At 46.5% G+C, this 24,316-nt stretch overlaps 1 protein-coding gene across 6 annotated transcripts in view; it reads left to right on the top strand.

The window, feature by feature from the left end:
* Nucleotides 1-24,316, top strand: part of GATAD2A (GATA zinc finger domain containing 2A) — a 67,637-nt gene that overhangs the window by 8,754 nt on the left and 34,567 nt on the right. For 2 of the 6 annotated variants that reach the window (XM_054805325.1, XM_054805322.1), the window contains exon 2: nt 23,960-24,034. The gene's annotated coding sequence lies outside the window, so the exon portion shown is untranslated. Of the gene's footprint in view, nt 1-5,096; nt 5,453-23,959; nt 24,035-24,316 lie in introns of those variants that run through there. The other 4 variants (XM_054805326.1, XM_054805324.1, XM_054805327.1 and 1 more) reach the window with 4 other exon arrangements.

The following is a 24,316-nucleotide window of genomic DNA, read 5'->3' as shown; positions in this document are numbered from 1 at the left end:
GACAGGGTCAGATAATATCACCTGAAGGCACCGTCTTGGGCCAAGCCGTATTTGCATACGTCCGCTGCTTTCACCATTTCCTCAGTAACTTACTGATCTTTAATTTCTTTCAGTTCCAGAAAGATTAATTTTCATTTCTCTTTAGGGTCATTCACCTCGTTGCTTAGATCATGGAATTTTGACTGTTTCCAATCTCGCGTCCTGCTTTGCTGCAGAAAAAGTTTCACATTTAAGCGTTGCTCCCAGCAGGTTGGAGACAGGCGGTACAGATTATATAGTGACCCTGAAGTGTCTCAGATTCTTCTTGTCAAAAAGCACCAGTTTACCAGCTCATCCTATTCTGAACTACTTCCCAGAAATTCTCTCTTGAGCACCTGGTGAGAGCTGCAACTTGTACTTGCAGGAACATAATTTCACCAGAAAATAAGTAAAGGACCATCTCTTGGTCTCGAGTCTATGGAATTCCTTTCATTCTTACCATAAGCCATCTTAAAATTGTACTCCTATGATTTCTTGCACTGTTGCAGCATGCTTACAGTTTTATCCTTTTTTTCCCCCTTTAACTATTTAAGGATGTAGTTTGTTAATTTCAAACTTCTAGCCAGCAATGTAAAAGATTTTAAAAAAAAATCCTTTGCAAGGTGCTGGCGTTTGCTTTTTAAAAAAAAAAAAAAAGGATCGCAGTCTGTCTTGTCCCAGTGTCAGACTCCAGGTCAACACGCACTCAGCAGCAGCCCCTAGTTTATCTTCTGAACGGCTGAAATTAGGTGAATGTAACAGATACAGACACTGATCTGAAGCAGCTTTCAGAAGTATCTGTGCTCCTGATTTCTTGGTCCAAACGACTTCAGAGTTGTGTTCTCTACCTTTACTAAAATGCGTATCGGCTATTGAGCTTAAGAACTTGTTTAGCCTGTTTAGTATGCCAATATTAGCATGTTCCCATGCGTCTTACATCTGCTGGTGGTTGCAGGGAGATGACCAAGTCTAACAGATGTGGCTTGAGCTTTTCTTGTTCTTCTTTGACCTACATTCTGATGTGCATTGAGAAAAGGCTTAATCTCATCTTTCATTCTTCCTTTAGGGACGCTTGTGAATTTTGCCTGGATTGTTTGGGCTTTTGTCTCACATCCCAGTACCAAATTCTGCTATTGCTGCAAGAAAATTAGCTTCCTAGTGTATGCTATATCAGGTGGTATTTTTATGAAGAGTGTAGATAGTGTAGTATTAAAATATACAGGAAGGATGAAGTATTTGATTCATATTATCTATGGACTTTGCATTTGGAATGTGGGAAATACCTTTGGAAGAACAATTTAATAGTTGGACTTTGTGGCTCCAGCAAAATTTTGCTTCTGTGATGAGATGTTCAGCTTTAAAGTAGAATATAGGCTACGTAACATCCAGTTTGGTTATCAGAAAAACTATTTATGCAGTTTTCTGGGTTTATTCTTCCATGAAAATCATGTGCAAGTAAGTATTCGAGGCAGTTTGTTAGGTTGGATCTTTATAAAAATGGAAAAGAAGGATACAAACAAACAAAGCGCATGACTGCTGTGGCCCGGCTGCAGAGGCCGACAGGGACGGCTTCCCCTGGAGCCACCCACACGTAGCCAGTCCCGGCACCACGGCACCAGGGAGTGTCATTAGCGCCGTGCAGCTGATGCCCTCCTCTGAACAGTGTCACCTTAGTGACACACCCAAGACAACGCCAGCTTCGGTTGAGACGGCCAGCTGAATTCCAGCTTTCCTTCTCCCATTTGACTGCGCGCACACGGTGCTCTGCTCTGCGCTTAATTCAGTAGCTTTAATGGCGGCCCAGGTGAGAAATGGTGAGGTAATACTGTTCTGGTGTTGCTTTACCATGCATCGTCTGATTCATAACAAGGAAAAGATTTGCAAAAGTATAAGCTGTTTGCTTACATAAATGGATTCTCTAATTTTGAACTATTGGATTTTAATTTAAATGTAGTATTTAATTTAGATTAAAATCCAATAACGTTAATAATGTAGTGTTGCCCATTTTAATAAAGGTGTAATATGGTGATGCGTAGTGCCCAAGTATTTAGTTAGAAGGTAGAGTCCCAAAAAGGAGCATTTCAGATTAAAGGTGCACTGGCACTTGGCTGTGAAGATTTTAGGTGCTATTTCAAATAGGACAGGGGACTGCTTTAATCAAGTTTAGCAATACTCTCTTACTGGCAAGTACTCTCTACCTAAAAATAGGGATAAGATGCCATTTATTAATCACTGTTTCAGGTTTCTGGTTTGCCTTGTTTGGACTCAAGTAGTGTGAGGTTTATTTTTTTCTGAACAGAAGATTAACATACCTTCGGAATTCCTGCCCAAATCCCAGCTCTTTCAAAGTCTGACAGATACAGGTAGATTAATTTCATTAGCTTTTTTCCTTAATTTGTTGCAGTTTCATAGAACTTTCCTCCTGAAAGCAGCTTAGGTCTAGTTTCACTTCAGCAGTTTACATAAACCTGTTGTGAACAAGTTACTTCACAGTACCTGTGTATTTCTAGGAATACACAAGCCTGTGGTATCGGTGTTTTTCTTGCTGGTAGAGCCACCGACTCGCCACACTTGATTGTCATTGACATAACATCAGCTTGTGTCTCTATTAAGCAATTACAATACTGCTGCACCTTCCAGGTGACGGAATTATTAATGGTCCCACTTGATGCTACTCCTGTACCATCCCCCAGTGACATCTCGTAGCTAAAATTTGAACTTTGCTGCACAAGAGAAGCCAGTCTTTATTAAAAAATAAAATAAAAAAAATCAGTTGCTGGTCTTAAACCACACACAGTTCTAAAATATTTACTAAATAATCACTTACTTTGATGTTTTAAGTGAGCTGTTGAAAGAAAAACATAAAAAAGCATTCTTTTTGGTCTGTGGTAGTATTTGTGCACATCACCTTTGAAGGACCGTAGGCGGGTGGTTTGGATTTCTAGGATTTGGATTTTACCTGACCTGTAACCGCTAAAACTGAATTTTCCCTGGTAGTCATATTGTGAAAAGGGACGGGAGGGAGCTGTGCCGCTTGGTCCCACTGCTGGGACTAGCAAGCTACCTGTTGTGGTGACGTGGCCTTCCCTTCCCATGCCGCGTCTCCCTCTGTGTTTCTTCGGGAGGGCACCTACGGTCTTTGACAAGGGGTTGTCCGTCATTTTTAATGTAAAAAAAATAATCGGCAAGGCTCTGGATGATGTGCTGACTGGGAGGCAAAATAATAGTGCAGATGAGTGAGCCGTCACTGTTGGAAATCCTTTGGGCTTGAATATGGGGTATAATAAGGGGATGTCACCCACAAAGAGGCAGAAGAGGGTCCCCGTCTTTTCACAGGACATATAAATTAACTTTCAGCCTCAGAATTAAGTCATCAAAATCTGAAAAAAAACCAAAACAAAACCCACCACTAATTATTCTGCTTCTAAATCTCTTTCAATAAGTAGCACACCTGGCACTGTGTTGGCAGGGAGCGTTTGCACAGCAGGTCTGGCAGAACACTGCTCTTGGGGTAACTTTCTCCCCTAACTCCTTATGACACCCCTCCAGTTTTTAACTTCATGCTTCAACTAGGTTTTAGAAAACGTGTCAGAAACGTGACTGCGGAGCCAGAAGCTTCGTCCTTTTAGGGAGGAAGGAGAACTCTGAAGTATGGTGTACAGCCCTACTGAAAATTATTGGGCTTAGTGAAGATGTAGGAGTGGTGACTCGGGAGCCAACAGACCACATCCAAAAAATAACCTGTCTCCAGAAATGTGGAAAACTGGAGGTCTTAAGGCTCATTGGCATTAGTCTGCTACAGAAAATCTGGAAGAATTTGGATCTTCTGGTAACTAGCAAAGGTTATTCATGGGCCCCCGTAGGCAGACCTGCACGGGGATTACGGCCCGGTGAGAATACTTAACAGACCAAGAAACACCAGGGTGAGGATAGCGTTCAGTGAGCTGCCTCTGCTGAAGGACAGGAGAAAAACCGTAGTTAGTTGGAAAACCACACCAGAGATCTGCAAGTGCATTATATTAAAGGGACTGGTAATAATAATAATAAAAAAACAGTTTGGAATTTCTTCTGCTATTAATTGGGTCTAAAATAATTTACCTGCTGGACTCAAGATCTGGTAAACACGGCTTCAGAAAGCCCTTTAGGGTTTCCTGTAAGAAGACGGGCAGGAGAGCAGGACTGCTCCAGAAATGCTGCTGTTCTGTCCCATCTCGCAGCAGGTCCGTGTCTCGGGAGTCGTGCTCCTCCTGCGCGCCACAGCTAAGAGCTGGGTTTCTCAGTATTTACAGATATTTTCAGGCTGCTTTCTGCTACTTGCTGACCCCCTGGGAGCTGTCGGCAGCAGTAGGATGAGCTACCCTGAGGCTCTCGGGTTTAAGAAAATAGCTATTTCTAGTGTTGGCTGCTTAGACTGTCTCTCTCCTAAATCTGCGGAGCTCAGATCGCCTCTATCGGACTTTTGCTGTCTTCAAGACAGATTTCAGAGACGAACTGAGTCCGTGCCTCCCCGCCGCACTCGGCAGCAAGGCCTCCGAGCATCGGTAGCACTGTCCGGAAAACGCAGTCTGCCCCGGGCTCGCTTCCGCGGCTGTGGTACTACTCTTTGCCCGGTATCCTTCAGCAGGCTGGAGCGGCCGAGCCCGGGCAGCCGCGGGAGCAGCGCGCTACTATGCGTTTCCTTCATCAGCGCCTGCAGACGCTCAGGAAGGAAAAAGATAAGCGGCCCCGAGAACAATCCGCGTCAGCGGAGGTCCTGCCGTCGGACCGCACCGCAGTGCCTCCGGCGGCTCCCCTCCGCTCGGCCCGGGAGGCGGTGGCGCGGCGAGAACAATGCCCGCTCGGCCCGGGGCACGGAGGCCGCGACAGGGCGGCCGCCGCCGCCGCCGCTGCTGCTGCTGCTGCTGCTCCTGCTCCACGTGGCCCCGGGCGCCGCGGCGGGACCCGCGCCCCCCGCGGCGGCGCCCCCCGCCCGCGCCGCAGCCAATCCCCGCCCGCCTGCCATGTGCCGCGACCCCTCCGGCCAATGGTGCCCCGGGTCACAGACCTGCTCCACCATTGCCCGGAAGCGGCGCCGGGCCCCCGCGCGGCGCGGTGCGGCCGCTGCTGCTGCCTCTGCTGCTGCCTCTGCTGCTGCTGCCGCCGCCGCTGTCCCCGCGGCGCCGCGCCAGCCCCGCCGCCGCTGCGGCGCAGGACGGGCCGCCCAGTGTTTCGGGGGCTGCTACGCGCATGCTCCGCCGAGTGACGCCGCGACTCCATGTGTGAGAAGCGCATTATTTGGCAAGGGGAGCCGCGGCGGACAGGATTAGCCGGGGATCCCTGCCGGCGCGGAAAAGGGGGCGGCGAGGCTCGGGGAAAGCGAACCGGCAGTCGGGGAGGGGGAGCGGGACCGGCGGCGCTCGGATGCGTAGGGACCGGCGAGGAGGTGCCGCGGCTTGTGAGTTCCCAGATTAAAAGTTCTCGTTGGATTTATTGTCTTGGGGGAGGGAGAGAGAGGCGGTGGCAGCGGCAGCAGCAGCAGCAGCAGAGTTATTTGTGAAAGACAGCCGCTGGGGATGCGTGTGCGCTGCCGGGGAAGTTCCGGGAGAGCCCGGCCGTGCGGGGACCGCGGGCAGCCCTCGCTACCCCGGGAAAAGTGCAAAGTCCTGCTCTCCGGCCGCCGGGCTCCAGCCGCCGGGCGGACTGATTGATAATTGCCTGCCAGGGAAGGTGTTCGTGCCCCTGCCTGCGGCGGGTAGGAGAGGGGGAACGGGGCTCTCGGGGTGCATCCTCGCCGGTAAACGAAAAGTTTGGTGGCGGGGCGCGACCCCCCGAGCCCTGGGCCGAGCGCCCCGGGTCGCCGCTGGCTTTTGTTCGGCGCTGGGACGGCAGCCTGCGAGGCGTTTGTTTCGGAAAGTTGTTACGGGCTTTCCGCCGTGCCTGCTTCCTCTTCCTCCTCCTCCTCCTCCTCCTCCGTCGCCGCCCGGGCCGGCTCGGGGCGAGAGCGCGGGGCTGGGAGCGCCCGGGCCCCCGCTGCCCCCCGCGCTCGGCGGCGCCGCCGAGCGGAGGCGGCGGGACCGGCCCCGCGGGGGCCGCGGCGGGGGGCGAGCGGCCGCCCCGGGCAGCCCCCGCCCCGGGCAGCCCCCGCCGTGGCACTGGCCCGGCTGGCGGCCAGGCTGCGGCCCGTGTCACAATAAGAGTCCCCGCCCGCCCTTCCTGCGGCTCAAGGTGCACCGGGCTGCGCCCGCCCCGCGACCCCCTGCCACGCAGCGAGGGGGTGCGCAGCTGCCGCCTCCCCGGGCGTCGTGTCGGTAGCGGGGTTATCGGGGTGAAGGTCTCGCCGGGCGACCTGCCCCGCTGCCCCGGCTTCTCCATTACTGCACGTTCCCGGAGCCTGCGGGAGGGGCCGGGCAGGATTTGGCCCCGGTCGGGATAGTCCTGTGGAAGTGGCGCTGCCCAAGCACACGCACGCGTCGAGCTCCCGAGTATCCGGGAATTGCCGCTCTGGTTTGTGGAGAAGCGGGGGCTCGGTGACCGAAAACTGTTTGGCATCGGTTACTGCTTTTCAACGACAAAGCTGGGGAAGCCCGTAAGTCGGGATGCATGTACTTACTTCTCTAGAGCATCTGCTTACTTTTTTTTTTAATTATTATTTTACACTCTCTATATATCTTAGGTTTTACTTTCACTTGCCTTTTTTCTGGCTGCCCCGCGCTCTTCCATTTTTGTGCTTTGTGCAGTAAAACCCCCTTCCCCAGGACAGAGGTTCCTAAGCTGATGGATACAGCAGTGACTGTCACAGAGCACCAATTTGCAGGCATGGCCCTAATCCTTGTTTCCAGCTTCTTTTGCAGGTGTTTGACTTTCATGTTTCTCCCTTGCTCACCCGCCTGTGAATGCAGCTGGAAGCAGAGGTAGCGGAGCTGCTTGTAGAGACAGTTACACAGGAAGTGAAACGAAGAGGGGCCTTTGGGAATAAGAGACATGCCAGTAGGCTGGAAGCTGCCATACATCAGCAGGAGATGAGAACGAAACCCTGCTTCCTTCCAGACAAACTATTGACCAGCGTCTCGAGTGAAAGGAGACGTGGGGAGGAAGAAGCAGGAACGTAGGAGATGTGCTGTTAGCGGAGAGGATGAGGTGGTAGGGGACCAGAGACAGGAGATGGCAGAAGAAAGTAAGAAATAAAGGGATGCGTAGCACGTGGAAAGCTTTTTGTGTAAGTGAACTCTGGGATGGCGTGTTGCCGTGCACGAGCGTTCTGTGGGCCTGGATCTGGTGACAAGTGGTCGGTCCCACCAGATCTTGGGACAGTACCCGCTGGGATGCGGCGGTGATACTGCACTGACGCCTACCAGTGTTGGCGCCGCGGGGAGGCCGATAGCCCCATCAGCGCTGTAAGCAGTGGCTGCGCTGTACATGGTGGGGGGGACAGCTGGCCGTCGGGGGTACGTTACCCCCAAGTGCTGCCTCACAGCCATCCAAGATGGTGACACATATGGAACGGCGTATTCCTGTACATCATGCTCCATTACTTGCTGTCAGCGTAGCCTTTGGTATGTCTGGATTGTCAAGCTCCGGACAAAAAAAAGGGGTGTGATATCCTGGAGGCAGCGAGGCTCTGCGGTTAAGTATCTCAGATAGGATCACAAAATACGCTGGTTTCAGGGCTGGGAACTGTTGAGTTGGGTTTTTTTCCCCCTAACTATCTGGTTTTGAAAACGGTGAGGGCTGTGCAGCTTGGCCTGTGATGTGGAGGCTGTAAAAGCTCACCCCTTTATGTGTTGTCTGTGAGTAAGCAACAGGCTGATGCTCTTCTAACTTGCACTTGGAAAAAGTGAATATATTACCCGTTAGCATGTTCTGGGGGAACTGTGTGTGAGTGTGAAAAGGACCAAGTTCCATACTTGAAGTAAAAACCACCTTGCTGAGTTTTACTGGAAGAGAGAGAGTTGTATCTCTGCGGTCACTCAGTATCCAGCAGTGGAGCGGGATGGAGACAGCCAAATATATCTCTCTTTCCTCAGAGGTGGAAGCACAGAGGAGTCGCTAATGCCATCCCTAACAGTGTTACATAGTCATGAGGTTACATCAATGGGTGATGATGCAACACTGTTGGCATATGATGCAGTGTCAGTATGCTAATACTGTAACTTAATATAGCTGTGTTACAACTTTTTTGTAGTAATTACAGGCCGGTAGTCATATGTGGAGCTGTTTAAAATCATTGGTTCCAATTCAGACAGTGCTGGTGTATTGTGTGATGGTGGTGAGGCTTATGCAAGGCAAGATGAAGGATTTGGATCTGTCTTTTTTTGGCCAGACAGGAGCACGTGTACATAGGTGCAACGTTTGGCCCTTTTAGGGATCTCTCTGCACGGCATCAGGTTTGCGCTGGAATTATCGCTTTGCTGTCAAAGGAACTATAATTGTGGAAGGAACTTCAGGCTTACTGTCTTATGGTCTTACACTTCTATTTCTGGGTGTGCTCTTTGTTAGCCTTACCCATCCGTATGGGCTACAAGTATTCTTACTTTCTTACTGCATCACTTCTGCTAGGCTGCTTTTTAGGGAGGGAAGGAGGAGGAAAGATGCTTGGGGTAAAACTGAGAGGAAGTCAGCTTCTGACGTCTTTTGGGTAGTGCTGGAAGTATTGTAAAAATCAAGTCTAAAATTCATTCAGATGTGATGAGGCCACGTTTGAGATTGTCTTACGTTTCCAGTGGTACCTCTCAAAATGGTGTCCATGTTGTAAAGTCCCTGGCCGGTTGCCAACCAACCCAAAGTCGCAGTAGCTGGTACAAGAAATTGGGAGGGACAGAACTGACAAGGTGCTGTAGTGGTCGGCAAAGCTCAGGTTTTATTTGTAACTTCTGAGTGGAAAATGCTCTTTTGCTGACTAAGTTTAGAATGTTTTCAGTGAGCATGTTTTGAACCACAAACTTCTAGGTGCAGTATCTAGATGTTACTCGCTGATAGTAGGTATTAAGTGTACTTATGCACTTAAAAATTCAAGTCTTTGGGCATTAGAACTTACTTTTTTGATACTATGCACGTACCTTTACTACTTGAGGGGAGTAGTCGTGTGCTTACTCTGCTTGTGTTTCACAAAGCGCTGTATTTCCCTTTTATGTGTCTTGTGGGGTAGAAAGTTGTGTGCTCTGTATGGAGTTCACATGTGTGATAACGTACCCGTGTGAGTACAGGCTTTTATCCTGCGTAAAGGTACTGTGCATATGGCTCGCAACAAAAAAGTTGGTAAGAAAACATGCAGTGTGTGCATTCCCCTCTTGAATTAAAACACACATGCTAAGCTATCGTTACAAAATAAAAGGAAAAATGAACTGTGGTGTGGAGGTATTTTATTCCTCCACTTAGAATGACCAACATGACAGCCCTCTTCCAGGCGCTTCTCGACTTCCAGTGTATATCTTTGTCAATAATAATCTAAGTAACGTAGAACTGTATGATGGTTTGGATGGGTTTTTTTCCCCCTCCAAATGTTCTGGAGACTGTGGTATCTGAAAATATGGTAGGCTTATTTTTAGACTTGGGGAAGTAACGTTTGCTTTTGTGTAATGCTATTTATGTTTGAGGTATCACAGCACATGGTCTGTAGACCAGTATGTGAAGTGCAATGTAGTTAGCATATTTTGTTGATTGGGAAGAAAATGGTATGTGAGCACTCTTTCCTCCTCTCCTGGCATTAGATAAAATAACGTTAAGAGAAGAACATGTCACTGATGGACTAGAAAAACTCCAGGACAGCCTTTCGATTGTATTCTTCTTTGAAAGTGTGTTCTTAATAGCTTCATCTGGCTGCCCCTGCTCTCCCTGTGCTACCCATGCTGCTTGTTTTAGATCTGTGCCCTTAAACCTTACAAGCTAGAGTTTGGCACTTTATATATAGACATTCTGCTTATTTATGCATTCATATTATGATTGATTGGTTTAAAGACTTACTTGGGATCATTTTTTTTAGGCTTTTCTAGCCTTCTTCCCCCTCCCCTTGTCTCTGCATTTCCATGGCATTCTTTTGCCTGGGGAACTGGACACATGTTGAATATGTTGACCCTCACTCAGTGGTTCCTGCTTTATGTCTTATGCATCACCTGGAATTTCTGAGGTTAGAAAATATCACAAAATAAATTAATATCTGCTTAGCACCACCCAGTCTGAATGCCCTGTGTACATCAGTGAACTTCACTGTCAGATGAATCATGTGTCCGTTTTCAGGTGGGGAAAAGGAGAGTGAATTGCCCGAAGCAAGCATTATAGGACTGGGACAGAACAAAGGTTAAGGTTTATTAATATGTAGTTTCCTATGTTGGCTTTTTGCTGTTCAGCACTTCTCTTCCTTCCTGACTGCTGAAGGTACCGGCGTTTCTAGCTTTCATTGCCTTTAATTGTGTTCTTTGGTACTTTACTTCATGGTGTGTCAGGTCCTGGGACTCTGCAGCAGGGCACCACTAAGCAGCCAGTGTTTACTTGCGAGCATTTGCGTGTGTGTCTGTGTGACCTGTTCGGCATCACCTCGGGAGACTGCGGCTACCACGAGGCAGGGAGGAATTCTCCTGTACAGCTTCCCTACCTCTTAATTACAGAGCACTTCTTCATTGTGCTGGGGCTTTTTAACCTGTTGTCCGCTATGCTCCTCTCTTCCTATTGCAAGTGCGGCTGGAAAGCAGTGTCGTCACTCCTGCTCCATGAGCACAGCTCACTCTTGCTGAGTGAAGAGGGAGAGGGGGGAAAAAAAAAGAGAAATCTGATTGGGCCCTTTGGATTATATGGGACAAAATCAAGCGTTAGCAAGGAGGTTTTGCCCACATTGGATGTGTTGACTATGAAGCGAAAGTGGTTGAATGTGTTGCTACTTCAGAGTGGAAAACCTTTGCTACGTGCAGCTGTGGCAGTGCCCCTTTCTCTCCTCCTTGTCTTTATTATCAGCAGGGTTTGACACAGTTCAGCACTGCAGCGTGAGCGCAGGACGGTGCTGGCTGGCAGTGGGTTGGTGTCTGGCCCAGGCTGTTGGACCTGGTGCAGCTCGGAGGTGTGGTAGGCACATGCCAGGTGTTTGTCCTTGTTATTGCACCTTGAAAATCACAGTGCTCAGGACCAGCTAATATCTTGTGTGCCGTGGTAACTTCTCACCTTTACCTTTGCTTCCCTCTCTCCCTGGAGGAGAAGTTTTATATTGCCTTGGGTAGTCACTTCAACCTCTCCGTGCCTTGGCTATCCCATCTGCAAAATGGGTATAAGCATGCGTTACAAAGGAAGCATGCAAAATGTGGCTTATAACAACAATTCCCTTTATTTTAATCTTCATCTCCTTTACCTTTTATCTCTGAAATTACTTAACTCCATGCCATCTCATTTTTCAAATGAGAATTGCTGGTAGGACTTCAGATGAGAGGGGAAAAAAAAGTCTCATTGGGCGTACCTCCTGAACTGCAACGCCAGTTTGTTGCATTAGGAAATGCAAACATTTGAAAGATCTAGGAGACTAAAATTTAACAGCCAGCCACAGACACTGAAGGCCAGACAATATGGGAAAAGTGCCTCGTGTCTAACAGGGAGCTGGCAAACCCCTAGCCCGGGGAAGTGGGGAGTTCGCCCCTGGCTCTCATGTTTGTTAATTCAGGACCTTGTGTCTTTGTAGGTGATGTGCACAAGTCGTGTGAGTTTTCGAGCTCTGCAGAACTTCTTTCTGTATATCCCTTATAACTGATGGTTTGTCCTGACGGCAGGGTCAAGTCTGTGCGCCTTTAACCAAGACATGCGGAAGCTTATGATCAGGCATGTTTGTTTTGTCTTCTGTTTTTTAAGAAGGCTCAATTTTGGGAGGCTGTTTCTGCTCCCCGCACTGTCCTTCCTGAAGAGCCCCTGGGCATTGACTGGACTCCTCGGGTCCTCCCTCCAACTTCTGGTTTGTGCGCAAAACCGATCTGCTGACCCAGACCTGATGGGGGCCCGTTCCCATGTAGAAATCTTCTGCAGCTCCATCAGGTGCTGCCCACGTTAAGCAGAATCTGTCAAATGGTCTGTATCATGGAAATGATTAGGAGTCTTAAAGTGCTCCAGGAGTTCCAGTCTCATTCAGGTGTCAAAGAGCTATTTAACACGCATATCTCTGAGTTTATCTCAGTATGCTCTGTTTGTATTTATTCTTATTAAATTCTGGGGTTTAGCTTTTATTTTTACCCTGAGTTAAGCATTTCAGCCTCTATTAATTCTCCTACTTCTTTGTTTCCTTTTCTTCTCTCTCCCCTCCCTCCCCCCTTTTTCTTTCTCAAAAGAACAACAAACAAACAAACAACCCAAAAAATCAGTTGTTTGCAAGAGTGAAGGAGTTTTTGTGACTGTTTTTGGGTGACCCTCCAGGTGAGGTAGTTTGGCTGTGACTTGCCTTTTTGGAGGTGTTTGCAAGTTTGGTATTCCAGATGATCTGGCATTAAGTTAAAGCTGTGCCGGAAAGGTTTTACTCCTGCCATGTTTGGAAGAAGAGTTGGTCTCCAATTCTTTTAACAATTATGAGGTGACTAATAACTTGAATGCAGTTTCCCTGCTAATTTGCGGTGCCCTGTAGTGAACTCTGCTGTGGCATGAAAGAGATCAGTGTGTGAGCGCTTCGTCTTCTGGTTTTGGTGTCTTATGCGTCACCTTCTGACTTGGGCTTATTCCTGTATAAACATGAACTGAACTAAATTAAAAGTCGTACCCAAATCTCGCTGGACCTGGTAGCCCAAGCTGTGTGGATGGAGAGTCGGGAGACAGTCCACTGCAATTCCAGTCATCCATAACAATACGTGTTTTTTGTTGCCCTCGCTCCAGCAGCATGAATGGGAGCTGGAGGGATGGGAACAAAAAAACGTGAAGCCTATAAAAGAGCACTCCCACAAGGCAGGAGATAAGCCCTGACATGAAGTAAACACCATTCCTCCCCCTCTCCCCCCACTTCCAGTATCTTCAGCTGAATATAAATGGATATTTAAAAAGTCAGGTATCTGACAAAGTTTCTAAGACACCTAGTAGCAAGTGAGGCTCTATGATATTTTCTTATTTTTGCACCTCATCAATGAAAATAACTCATCGTTGTTTAACTGTGTAAGTAGTGTGGGTAGTTCCAACAGAGTATGGAAGTAGATATTCTGCCTCACCTGCTGGGAATAGGTTCTGATAATTCTTTTTATTATAATTACTAATTATTTAACAGCAAATGTTGTTACTCAACAAAAGTGGATAACGACAACTTCCAAGAATGTTAGATGGCACCTCAAAAGGTTTTTTTTTCAATTGTATTTGAGGGGCGAGCAGATGAACATGGTGATAGGTATGTAGTAAAAGTGAGCTGATCTCAAGGCAGTCTGGTTTACCTTTTTTTTTTTTTGCCTCACTTCTCTGTTTAATATCCAAAATAAGTAGGAGTTTATGGTGGGGTCTTTGTATTAAAGTGCCAGATTGCTGGAGTTGAAGGAATAAAGGCTTATTTTGTAGCTTTTCAATGGAAAAAAAAATATGAAGCTTTGATTGAATTTTCAGTTAGTCTCAAAATTGATTTTGACATGACCTGTCTCATTCACTTTGGGGTACAAATACCCAATTTTACTACCTATAAGACTATAGGAATTGGCATTCAAGAAAGCTTTTCTTTTTCTTTTTTTTTTTTTTTTTTAATTTCAGTAGAACACTTCCAATTGAGGGATGCTGGTTAACTTATTTCTTGTTTCCTGACTTGATCTAGATGGAGAGATGCTTGTCAGTGCATCTCCAGCGCACCAGGCAATTACCCCACGGCTGAGACAGTAGTTAGCAGCAGGTTTTCTTAAAACCGTTTTGTAAATGCCCAGAGCATGGCTGGACCGAGCAGAGCCCAGCACTGGTGTGGGATGCTGTTGAAACAGAACAGGCCTCGTTGCAGCAGCAAAGTCACTTTTGTGACTGTTTCGTGGGGGAAGTGTTGCTGAAGATGGTCAGTAGTGGCTTTTCTCTTCGTTTGGTTTATGCTACAAATTCTGAAGACTTTCTAGATACTAAAAAGAGAAAACTGAATTATTAGATTTCATGCTTATGCTGACTTACCTATTGGTGTAAGCAGGAGCAACTTCCTTGCCATAGCCTGTTAGCTATGCCCAGTATGTTCATTTGCCGAAGTAGCCACGTGATCACGAGCTTTGAAATGCTTGCAAGAATTAGAGGAAGTAAACTGAAGGCATTCATATTTAATAGGATCTTAGAAAATCCTGTCTCCAACAGAATTAGGTACCGCAGTTGTGCATGTGTCCCTAGCGTTGCGGTATGTACGAACACGCTGAACCACCTAGTGAGATTCGTACACAATATAAATCTAAAATTTTCTGGCTTTCATTGTAAAATAGTGAAATTACATGTGTGCCAATTGCAGGCGCAGTGCTAGTGTTATGCTCTGTAGCATGCTGTTGAATATGGACTTTTGCTTTCTGCTGGCTTGCTCGTTTTTAAGGCTTACGAGATGTAGTCGTTGAAAGCAAGTGCCTAATTGGTTCAGGAGTGAAGAACCGTTGCCTCGTAGTAAAGCTGCTTGCTTTTGTTTGGTGTCTGTATTTTGTTTGGAGGGTATCCAGTGAAACTCTGCTCCGTCTGTGGGTTGTGCCCATGAGGAGCTGAGGATGCTCTGTGGGCAGTATCCTTCCCTTCTGGACCGTGCATGCACTAGGGAGAAGCCTGCCTTTAACACCTTGATTAACTCCATAAACATCACAGGAGTTTGATGTCTTAGGCCTTTTTGAATTCAAATTTGCTTTTGTAGCTGGGGGAAAAGGAAGACGGCTTTTCTACGCCTGTTCCTGAAAACAGAGGATACTGCAAGAAGACTGTGGCTCGTGGTGTAGCTTTTCCTCAAAGATGCCAATGAGGAGATAACATTCTCCATAAAACTTGAAAAGTAATCCTTGCCTAACTTTCAGAAGCTCAGCTTGAGACTAATCTGGGTTGGCTGTGCATAATAATTCTTATTTTCATTAAAGTTATGCTCCCAGATAGTAGGTAGCCCTTACAGTTAAGGCTAACATTAAATTAACGTCTTGCAATTCAAGAAAGATTGTGAATATGTAGGGACTGTTACTGCTCTGTGGGCTACAATGGCAGGATCGTGCAGGAGGATCACCAAGAGCAACGTCTTGATTGTTACATCAATAGGGCTTAATATATTGGGCAAATACTGTTTGTAGGAAAGTTTATGAATAGTCAAAAAAGAAGCAAAGCTAATCAGTAACATAGAATACGAGGTGGAAAGCAAGGTGTCTTTGGGAGTGGTCTGGTATATGGCAAATATGTGAAGTATTCTGTGGTGGGAAAAGCTCTAAAATTCTTATTCTGAAGAAGGTAAACTTTTTACTTGACATCTTTAGATAAATACCGCAAGGTTGTCATTGTTTACTTCTCCGCACTGTGGGAAAGATGGGATCTGGGAGGCAGAGTACACCTGCAAACTTGTTACCTGCAATCTTTATTCCATTAGTTTCTGTTGAAGGTATTCAAGATTCCTCTGCTTTTTCTCCTTCCTTTGACAAAGGTATCCAGAGAGGGATGTATTAATTCCTTTTGCTGGACCAAAACCTGGTTTTTAAACCTGAAGATGATGGTTTAACAAGCAGCCAGGATTTTTCAGTGATAGACGTGGCTTGAGGAACAAACGCATGTGAATCCTGTTGGTTAAGACCTGATGGGTAACTTATTTCTGTGAGGTGCCTGAGAAGTATGATGATGAAGCCTATAGAAGTAATTAAATAAGAGTAATTTTAATATTGCGCATGTTATTGATCCCTTAGGACATTTAGATACGTCAACTTGATAAGAAGATCTTTGCAAAATGTCGTTCGGTGGTAATTGTAACACCTCTGGTTGTTTTCTACCCAAAATGCCCTTACGTTTTTGTGGAAGTTAGGTGGCGTTTTACATAAAGCCACTGAAGTAACCGAGAGTCTAAATTTCGTCTTGCTCACCTTCGGTATCCGTTTGCTTTCTGCTTGCTCTGGGTCGAGGGACCCTTACAGGTTTGTTACCAGTGGTTAGGCTTGCTCAAGATCAAAAAATCCCCTTTGATCCCATGGATGATAATGACAACTTTTGTTTCCTTTTCCCTCCTAACTGCAGGACCGGGGGCTAAACATCAGCCCCACAGCCTTCCTCGGCTTTAATACAGACACGGCTGCGTGTGAGCGTGGCCTGTGATGTTCGGCGTGTAGTGCTCCCTTTTGATCTCAGGTGGGGGATGCAGTGTGCATCCAGATCAAGTTTTGTATGCCGAGGCTTCTGAATTAATTAATGATGGTGGCTGTGCTCGGCTTCCCCTGTAAATAGGTGTGGCCGCTGGGTCCCTGCCAAGCTGCCATTTCATTCCCTTATTTGGATTTCTGAACGGTGTCATTCTCTACACACACCCTCGGTTAGGTTTTTAAATAATATAGTTGGGGAAACTAAAATTGCTGCTACAAAATTATTGGCTTATGGGTTATTAACGTACTCCTACAGCTGAGATTAAGAACGTGTCATTAGTGGAGGATGGTATCTTGAGCTCCCTCAAAAAATATTTAAAAAAAAAAAAAAAGGTTACTGCTGTGTTTCCAGTAGCTGGTGCTGAAGCCAGGTTGGCACAAACCAAATTATTGAGGAGGAATCAAGTTATATTTCAGCTGATGTCAGGTTGCCCAGTTAAAGTCACTGGCACTTGGTGAGCACAACCTGCCCGCAGAGCGCAGCAGAGCGTCGCTGCAGCAGTGGGTGTCGGTGAAGCAGGTGAAAGCAAGCCCCCAAATCTGGCATTCCGGAACAAACGTGATGCACACAAAAAGCACATCTTACTCGATGATGAAAGTAGAACAGATTTTGCCACCAGAGCTAGAAATAACAATTTGTCACCTGCTTTTTAAGAAAAAGAAAAAAAAGAATGTTGCCACTCATCTCAGTCTCCATCTCTCCTAATGAGAGATCCAGAGCTTTCCAGTCATTTTCCTTGGGCTTGTTGGGCACTTGGTGAAAGAGGTGATAAATTCATGCACGCATCCCTCTTCCCCTGTTTAATATTCTGCCAAACAGTTCTGCAAATGCATTTCATAATGCTGCTTTGCATAGAAAAGAGACACCCCCTTCCTCTGTCAAAAATATATTCTACATCTGAAAACAGAAGATAGTAATTCCAGTTCTTGAAAAAAGTGTTTATACAACAATCCACAGAGACTGGCACCATTAGGTGATTAGATTGCGCTTTGATTAAAACCAGTTCGTTGCAACTACTCGGTGGATGGAGGATAGCTGGACAGGCTCGGTCATCGTGAAGGAAACGTAGAGCGTGTCTGTCCTGCAGCGTCAGCGTTGCAGAGCTGGCGTTGTTGGTCTGGATCGATCTGGATGATGAATATTTTGGTGATAGGAGCCTGTCATGCTCACCCAAGAATCCAGTAGATCTTGGCCTTGGGTGAGGATCAACGTAGTTGGCCATAAATACAGAGTAACCGAAAAATAGTTTGAACTGTGCTATGTATAAAACAAAGAACCCCCAAACCAAAACCCTGTTTATTTTTAGGTCTTGGTGTTCTCTCCGTTTCCTTAACAGTAGATATTATAGTTCCTCTTCTTGAAACGGGCACTGCTTTGTTCACGGCTGCTGCTTGGCTGCTGTCTCTGACATGCAGGGTGTTTTTTGTTGTTCCTGCAAGTCAGCCTCTTGCAAAGATTTTGATTTAATGTGTCAGGTCTACCCATATAGTAATTACAAAGATTAACTGGGATAGATGTGAAACAGACGTATAAAACTGTTTGGACCTGGCTCCAATGCAGCTTCTTACTCGGTGGATTCATCTTTTCCCAGACTTAACTCCCGTTCCACCGTTTAAACTATTAATTGTAAAATTAATAACACAAAAATAATATCTTTCTCTGTTTCACTCATGGACTTCCCTAATTCCTTATCATACCTCTTTGTTCCTTTGGGTGAGAATGTGACATTGCTTAGATGCTTCTGCACAAGGGAATACGGCTCTGAAAACCAAAGCAAAACAAAGCTGGTCTACCCAAAGGGTTGCTCTAAGGTTAACTTTATCTAGAAATAATCAGCTTCTGTAGCTTATTTTATAACATACTGCTCTTACTTTTACGAAGCTGAAGTGTCTTGGAGTGGTTTCCTGGGGACTTTTTGAGGAATAACTGTTTTTTCAGAGATTTGCTGGGGAACCTGCCCCCCTCTCCGCCCCCATTTGAAGACATAAATTGTATTATGAGTGAAAAGCAAGCTGCATGCTTGTGTCTGCTAGAGCCCGTAGTGGTGCAACCCTAGACAATCATGGGTGTTTCTATTCATGAGTAGCCAACCAAATCGTGATCTGGGTATTTTGAGCCTGCCTGATCTTCTGAATCGACCTGCAGAGAAATGCACTCCATTTTGTGCTGACTTGGGACTCCGCGCAGGACTGGCCAGTGTTGCATTTTCCATGTGGCATCTGTAAACTCTGTTGCATTTGCTGTGGGCGCTTCAGCATTGTGAACTGCTGACCAGGACAGCAGTAATTGGGTACTCCAGGCTCTGGTTACAGAAAGCCAGATTTGCAAGGTCTTGAATAGCAAGGCTTCCTAGAAGAAAGAAAAAAAAAAATGCAGTTAGTGTTGATTTTTCTTTCTGAACTGCATTATTGGAACCTCTTTATCTTTGCATCTTCCAGGTTTCCACACTTGACTGAATTCTGACTAATCTCAGTAAAAGCACAGGTAGATTGTGGGGCTTGTTTGGGGAGGGAGGAAGGAGCTTGGTAACGTAATTACCACTGAGATATTCTAGACTAAGAAAGGAGAGAAGTCAAATACGCTTGCACTTTGGTCTCAAAACAGTAAGTTTTGATTGCAAGAGATTAGATTATACCAGTGTTTTTCAGAAGGTTCAGCCTGGGTATTCTGGAGAAAACTTACTCCGAGATTTCCTGTTTCCCTGCATGTTGGTGTATGTGAGTGGCAGGGTTTGAGAGGGGAGAGTAAAGCTGAACTCAGGTTCTGCTAAATTAATGTCAAGATCTGTATGGAGTGCAGTGCAGCTAGCATAATTAGTAGATCATACTCTCCCAGATCCAGATGTAAAGGCAGGGTTTCTTCTCAAAGGCCTGAGTGCATTTGCATAGGATTTGGCAGCCCTTGGTATCCAGTAGAGGATAAACGCTGGAAAATAAGCGGTCTCCAAACGAAGGATGCGCTGGGGTGACATGCTTAAAGAACAGCTGTTGCCAGTAAGTAGTTTTTCTATATCTGACTTTCTGCCGCTGTCTCAACCGATGCCCTCGCCGGCCGGTGCAGCGTGTGATCCCCGTCTACGGACCGGCTTAACCGAAGGGTTGCTGCAGCCCCTGGTTTCCCTGCCCCGCAAACGCAGGCATTGATCTGAAGGGTGTAATTAATTATAAATGCTATCGATGGCCCGGGAGGGGAGTCATATGGTTTATCTCTGGCACAGGAATTCAGGAGTGAGTGGGAGAGACTCTTAATTTGTAACAGGTTTTATTTGCAATCTGACTTGTACACAATAAATGGTGGCGGTGGTATTAATGAGCATCGGAAAGGAGCTGCTTTTTTCTTCCTACGAGGTGGCACTTCACTGTAGAGAGGCTAAAGCTGAAGAGTGGGTATGCAGGGTGTTTAGGAGCTTTCTCCTGAATCTTTAGGCACACAGAAGTTCAAAAGCAGTACTTGAATAGTTGGAGAAATACCAACGCATGCCAGGCACAGAATGGATCGGCCAGAGAAGTGCTTTTCCACTCCGTGGTGGTTCCTTACACTGTACTGAAGCGTGCACTACGGCTATTATTTCTATCTGATAGCTCTTCCTAGAATTCTGTTGAGATGTGTACAGGGAGGAATCTCCGCTTTTGGAGCGTACAAAAGTGCTTTCAACCGATATTTCGGTGCTTAAAAACCCCGACTTGATATTTTGAGTTCTCCTTCTAGACCAATAAAGACTTTGAAGACTTTACTCTTGTATTCAAAAATGTTTATGGAAGTAAAGCCTGAGCACATGAGACAGAAGCTAGCCCCTTGTCTGTCAATATTTAAATTGAAATGTGACTCCTTTTTTCTGCTGACCAATTCACTCAGCCTTCCAAAAAGTGCAGAAGTTTTCTTATGTCAGTTGTTTGAGGAGGTATGTACAGCCGTAATGCTAAACTCTGGTACCTGTGTCGTAGTTTCCATGCCTTAATCTTCTTATAGAATCTGTAGCCTGTCTTATTCTGAAAATGTGATGTTTTTAAAACCCTGTTTTGCAGGCTAAATCTCTCTTGAATTTTACTGGATCCTATTTTTTCTAGATAGCGTTGATGGGATTCAGTAAAGTCGCTAAAGATGTGGTCCCTAGTGTTCTGATCTACAACGTTCATCATCATTTCATGGAAAAAAAAGATGTTATGAGTGACAAAGTAGGCTCTGAGCAAATAGATGTGATTTGTGTTCTGGAGAGTTAGCAAGACATACTCCTCAGTCTGCTGCCAGTTTAATTTCTCGAAGTTTTAAAAAGTTGCTATATCGGAATGAGAGTCACAACTCTTTTTAAACGAAGCATCCAACCTTTGCAAGAAATTGCAGAGTGGTAGGTACTAAAGACTCTGTTTTCCTGAACGGTGGAGGAGCGGATACAGGACCGGTAGCGTGTGGCATCCCCGGGTGCTGGCAGAGCCCCATCGTGCACCACAGCACACCGTACCTGCGGCTCGGGCGTCCAGCCGTGCGCTCTGCTGCTTCTGCAGTGACTTCTTCAGATGGAAATGCTGTCAAAACTTAGAGCTGCTGCTTGGACAGAGTTTCACTTCTGAGTATTAACTATTTACTTGCTTCCTAGGAGTTTCCCTGAACATATGCTTTAAAAATTAATCCTTCAAAAATATTTTTAAAGGTTATTTAACCTTTTTGCCCTAGTGGCGTGTGCTGCAAAAGCGAACCTCCCATCTCGGAGGTGCAGGATGAGGCTAAGCCACAGATGGAGCCAGCGGCAGCGGGACGGAGCATGGGAGCTGGAGCGGGATGCAGGGCCGTGGCGCTTGCTGCCTCCCCGGGCAGCTCGTTGCCTGCGGTCTGTTGGGTTTCAGTGGAAACTTCCACGCGCTGAATGTGGGTCAGCGCGAGAGGTGGCCCTGGCCCCGCGACGCCGGCGTCCCATGGCACTGAAGCGGTTAAACTGCTCTTCTGGTGTCCTCGCAAGATGAAAACTATTTTAGTCCCATGACACGAGCACTATGGGAGTTTAATGCTACAGTTCATTAAAAATGGAGGCTGGACGGAGCCTCAGAAATACGATTCGGTAGCTTAGGCTTCCCACGTCCAGAGTGCATTGGAAGGAACGATCTCTGCTGAACCCCTCCAAAACAGTGAGAACACTGACATGAGCTCGCTGCTGAACTCATTCCTTTAACCGTATTCCTCTTTGTCAGGGAAAGCTTTGCAAAGCGCAGGCTCCCTCTGTGCTGAGGATCCCTTGTGTGCTGTCCTCCCAGCGAGGAGCTGGTGCCCAGAGGATCCTCCCCTCCCACTGTGACCTTTACCAGTCCCGCTCGCCAATTATTTCTACCAGGCAGAATAATTTTTTTTTTCTTAATATCCACCCACCCACACCCCCCCCAGCAGTGTTACAACTTGTAGCTTCCTGCTCGCTGCAATAGTGTTGTAACTACCAATGACCGCGGTTGTGCCGTAGCGCTTGTCACTGCCCGGTACGCGGTGTGTGTTGTGTGTATTGCTTTTTGTCATCTTCGGCAATGAAGAAGTGTTTGTTCGTGTCCGGGCCAGATGCATGTGAGGAGCAGCATGGAAGTACTGCCGTGTCTGTTGGGTTTTAGAGCACTGTTGAAGGCCCTGAAGTAGCTACTGCGATGGTTTTCAATGGGCTTCTAATTAGAAAAAGCATTGGACTAATAGGATGAGCTATAATTAGGAAGACCTGCCCTCTAGATAGCTAATCAGGGACCAGAATACAGTTGCATATCCATTCATTAAGTTTCTATATCTGTACTTTTGTAGCAATTTGCTTAACCTGTTGGAACCTTTTCGGGTGCTTAAAATAGTAGAACAGAGAAGATGTACCAGGCACAATCTCCCAGCTTTTGGGACAAGATGACCTCTGAACTTGCTGGAGTTTGGTCAAGGGGGGGACAGCTTGATTGTCAGAGGGGTGACCCTTTACAGCCCTTTTCCCCTATCCAGAGAAGAGCACCAGAAGTCGTTGAGCTGTTGTCCTGCCTTCTGGACAAAAGAAAATAGCTCTGCAACTTTTTGAGGAGGGAAATGACTCAGTTCTTGGTGGCTTAGCAGAAATAAGAGGCCGAGCTTCCAAGGAGTCGTCTTGGCAGCCAGTGTGCATCAATTACTGTGCTCCACCTACAGCCCCGCGCTGCTGCCGTCTGCCCTGAGAGCCGACACCGGCCGTGTGTCAGCACGCACAGCCCTGTGCGAGACCCGATGCTAAAATTGCGGCCGTTGACTCATTATTTGATTTTGCTGGGTAAAAGCAGACTGCGATAAGAGAGGCGTTTGACTCGGCTTGTGCTGCTGGTGCAGGTAACTGCTGAGCCAGTAGTATGGCCAAACTAGTTGATTTTTCTAACTGACCAGTGTACACTGGCTGTGGGTTTCTTCCCTCAGTGTTTTCATTGAGAGGGAGAAGGGAGGTTTGGATATCATACACTGTATGTACAGGCTCATAAAAGGATTTTTGTAAAGCATAAGCAAACGTCGGCCAGCAGAACTTTTTCTGGAGTGAGAAGCAGATAAACACACAAGCGTGTTCTTTTAGAATTATTTTTATATGCTGTCCTACAGGACAAAAACTTCTCTAAGAAGTCTTTTCCCCCTCCTTTCTCTGCTTTACAGGCAACTTCATGGAAGCTTCTGCAGGGAACAGTGATGTGGTCTCAAGTGGGACCAGGCGCAGGGGGACATTGTCCGTGTTATGGGGTGTGGGTGGTGGTGGTACCCTACCAAAACCTCCAACAGTATTTAGCCAGTGCATCTAGCTTGGCATTAAAACTTGCTCTGATGTCCTTTAAGTGAAAATACCAAACTGTCACCAAATTGCTGAATTGAGCCCGTGTGCGAGCACGTATGTGACCGTGGTGTCACTTCCAAAGACGACTCTCTTTGTTTGCATCTCTCGGTGTTCTTGCCACTTAAGTAATATTACCTTCACATAGGTAGTATTGGACAAATATTCCCTTGTTTGCTGCTTCTTGCTAGCTATTGAAATGCTCGTCCAGAGGCCTGCTGGCTTGTTGGACAAATTAAAAGCTGAAAGCAGCTGAAAACCTTTATGAAACAAGACTTTATTTTTTGGTGTTTGTCTTTAAAGCAGCATGCCTCTTCAGTGTCACAATCAGTTTGGGAAGGAGTGAGCGAGTTTCTTTCTGAAGATGTGTGAAGTGGTGGTGTCCTGCATGCACGCGTGGACCCGTACCGCTTTCGTGCGAGAAGTAAAATGGGGAGGGGGCACAGCGACTGCTTTGTGCCCGGAGCAAGCTCCTGTGGTACCAGCTGTTAGGAGAAATGCAGATCTCATAGGTTTCTAACTCCTTGAGGGAAAGTGTCAGTTAGAAATGGGAATATTGGTTCCGGTGGGTGTTTGGGTCAAACCAGAGATAGCACGAAGGAGTTTGTTTCCTCTTAGAGTGGTGATGTGAGAAGCAAAGACTAAAGAAATACAGAGTAAGAAAATCAGTAACTTTAAAACATTTTTGTGTATGCTTTTGTTTTTAATCCAGAAGCATTTGAACACAAGACTGATTTGCAGTTCCTTTCAGGTTAAAATAATAAGATACGGGCTTTCATCTTTTTACACGGGTACCTATGTTTAAGGACGACTGTCTCATCAGCAAGCATGTTTTGGGTGAAGGTGGTGGGCATGTCGTCAAATATACTACAGGTGTACTATGAACTACTCGTATATTAACGGACTCGTCTCTTCCCACAGGATCCTCGTTGGAGTCACTTTCAGCCACTCGGCCTGGTCAGGATCCCACCTGGAACCCATGAACTTCACTGACAGGTAGGAGTTGTGAGTAGATGGAGGATGAGACTCTAATATTGCACAGACACCCCCTCTTCAGTGCTGACAATGGGGAGGGGGGCTGGGAGGGTGGAATTGTCTTGCTGGGGTTTTTTTTGCGTCTCAGCTCCTGCATTGTCCAGGAGGATGAGGAAGAGCTGTAGAGGAGCTCTGAGGTTAAACTCAGATCAGGATTTGGTTCCTGTGCCTTGACCAAAAGTGGCCTTTCACTTAGCACTTAATCCACACTCAGAACTAGGTAAATCTCCCTAGCTTACTAAG

Source organism: Grus americana, chromosome 28 (genome assembly GCF_028858705.1).
Source record: "Grus americana isolate bGruAme1 chromosome 28, bGruAme1.mat, whole genome shotgun sequence".
Classification (NCBI taxonomy): domain Eukaryota; kingdom Metazoa; phylum Chordata; class Aves; order Gruiformes; family Gruidae; genus Grus; species Grus americana.
This window is presented reverse-complemented; position numbering and strand designations above follow the sequence as displayed.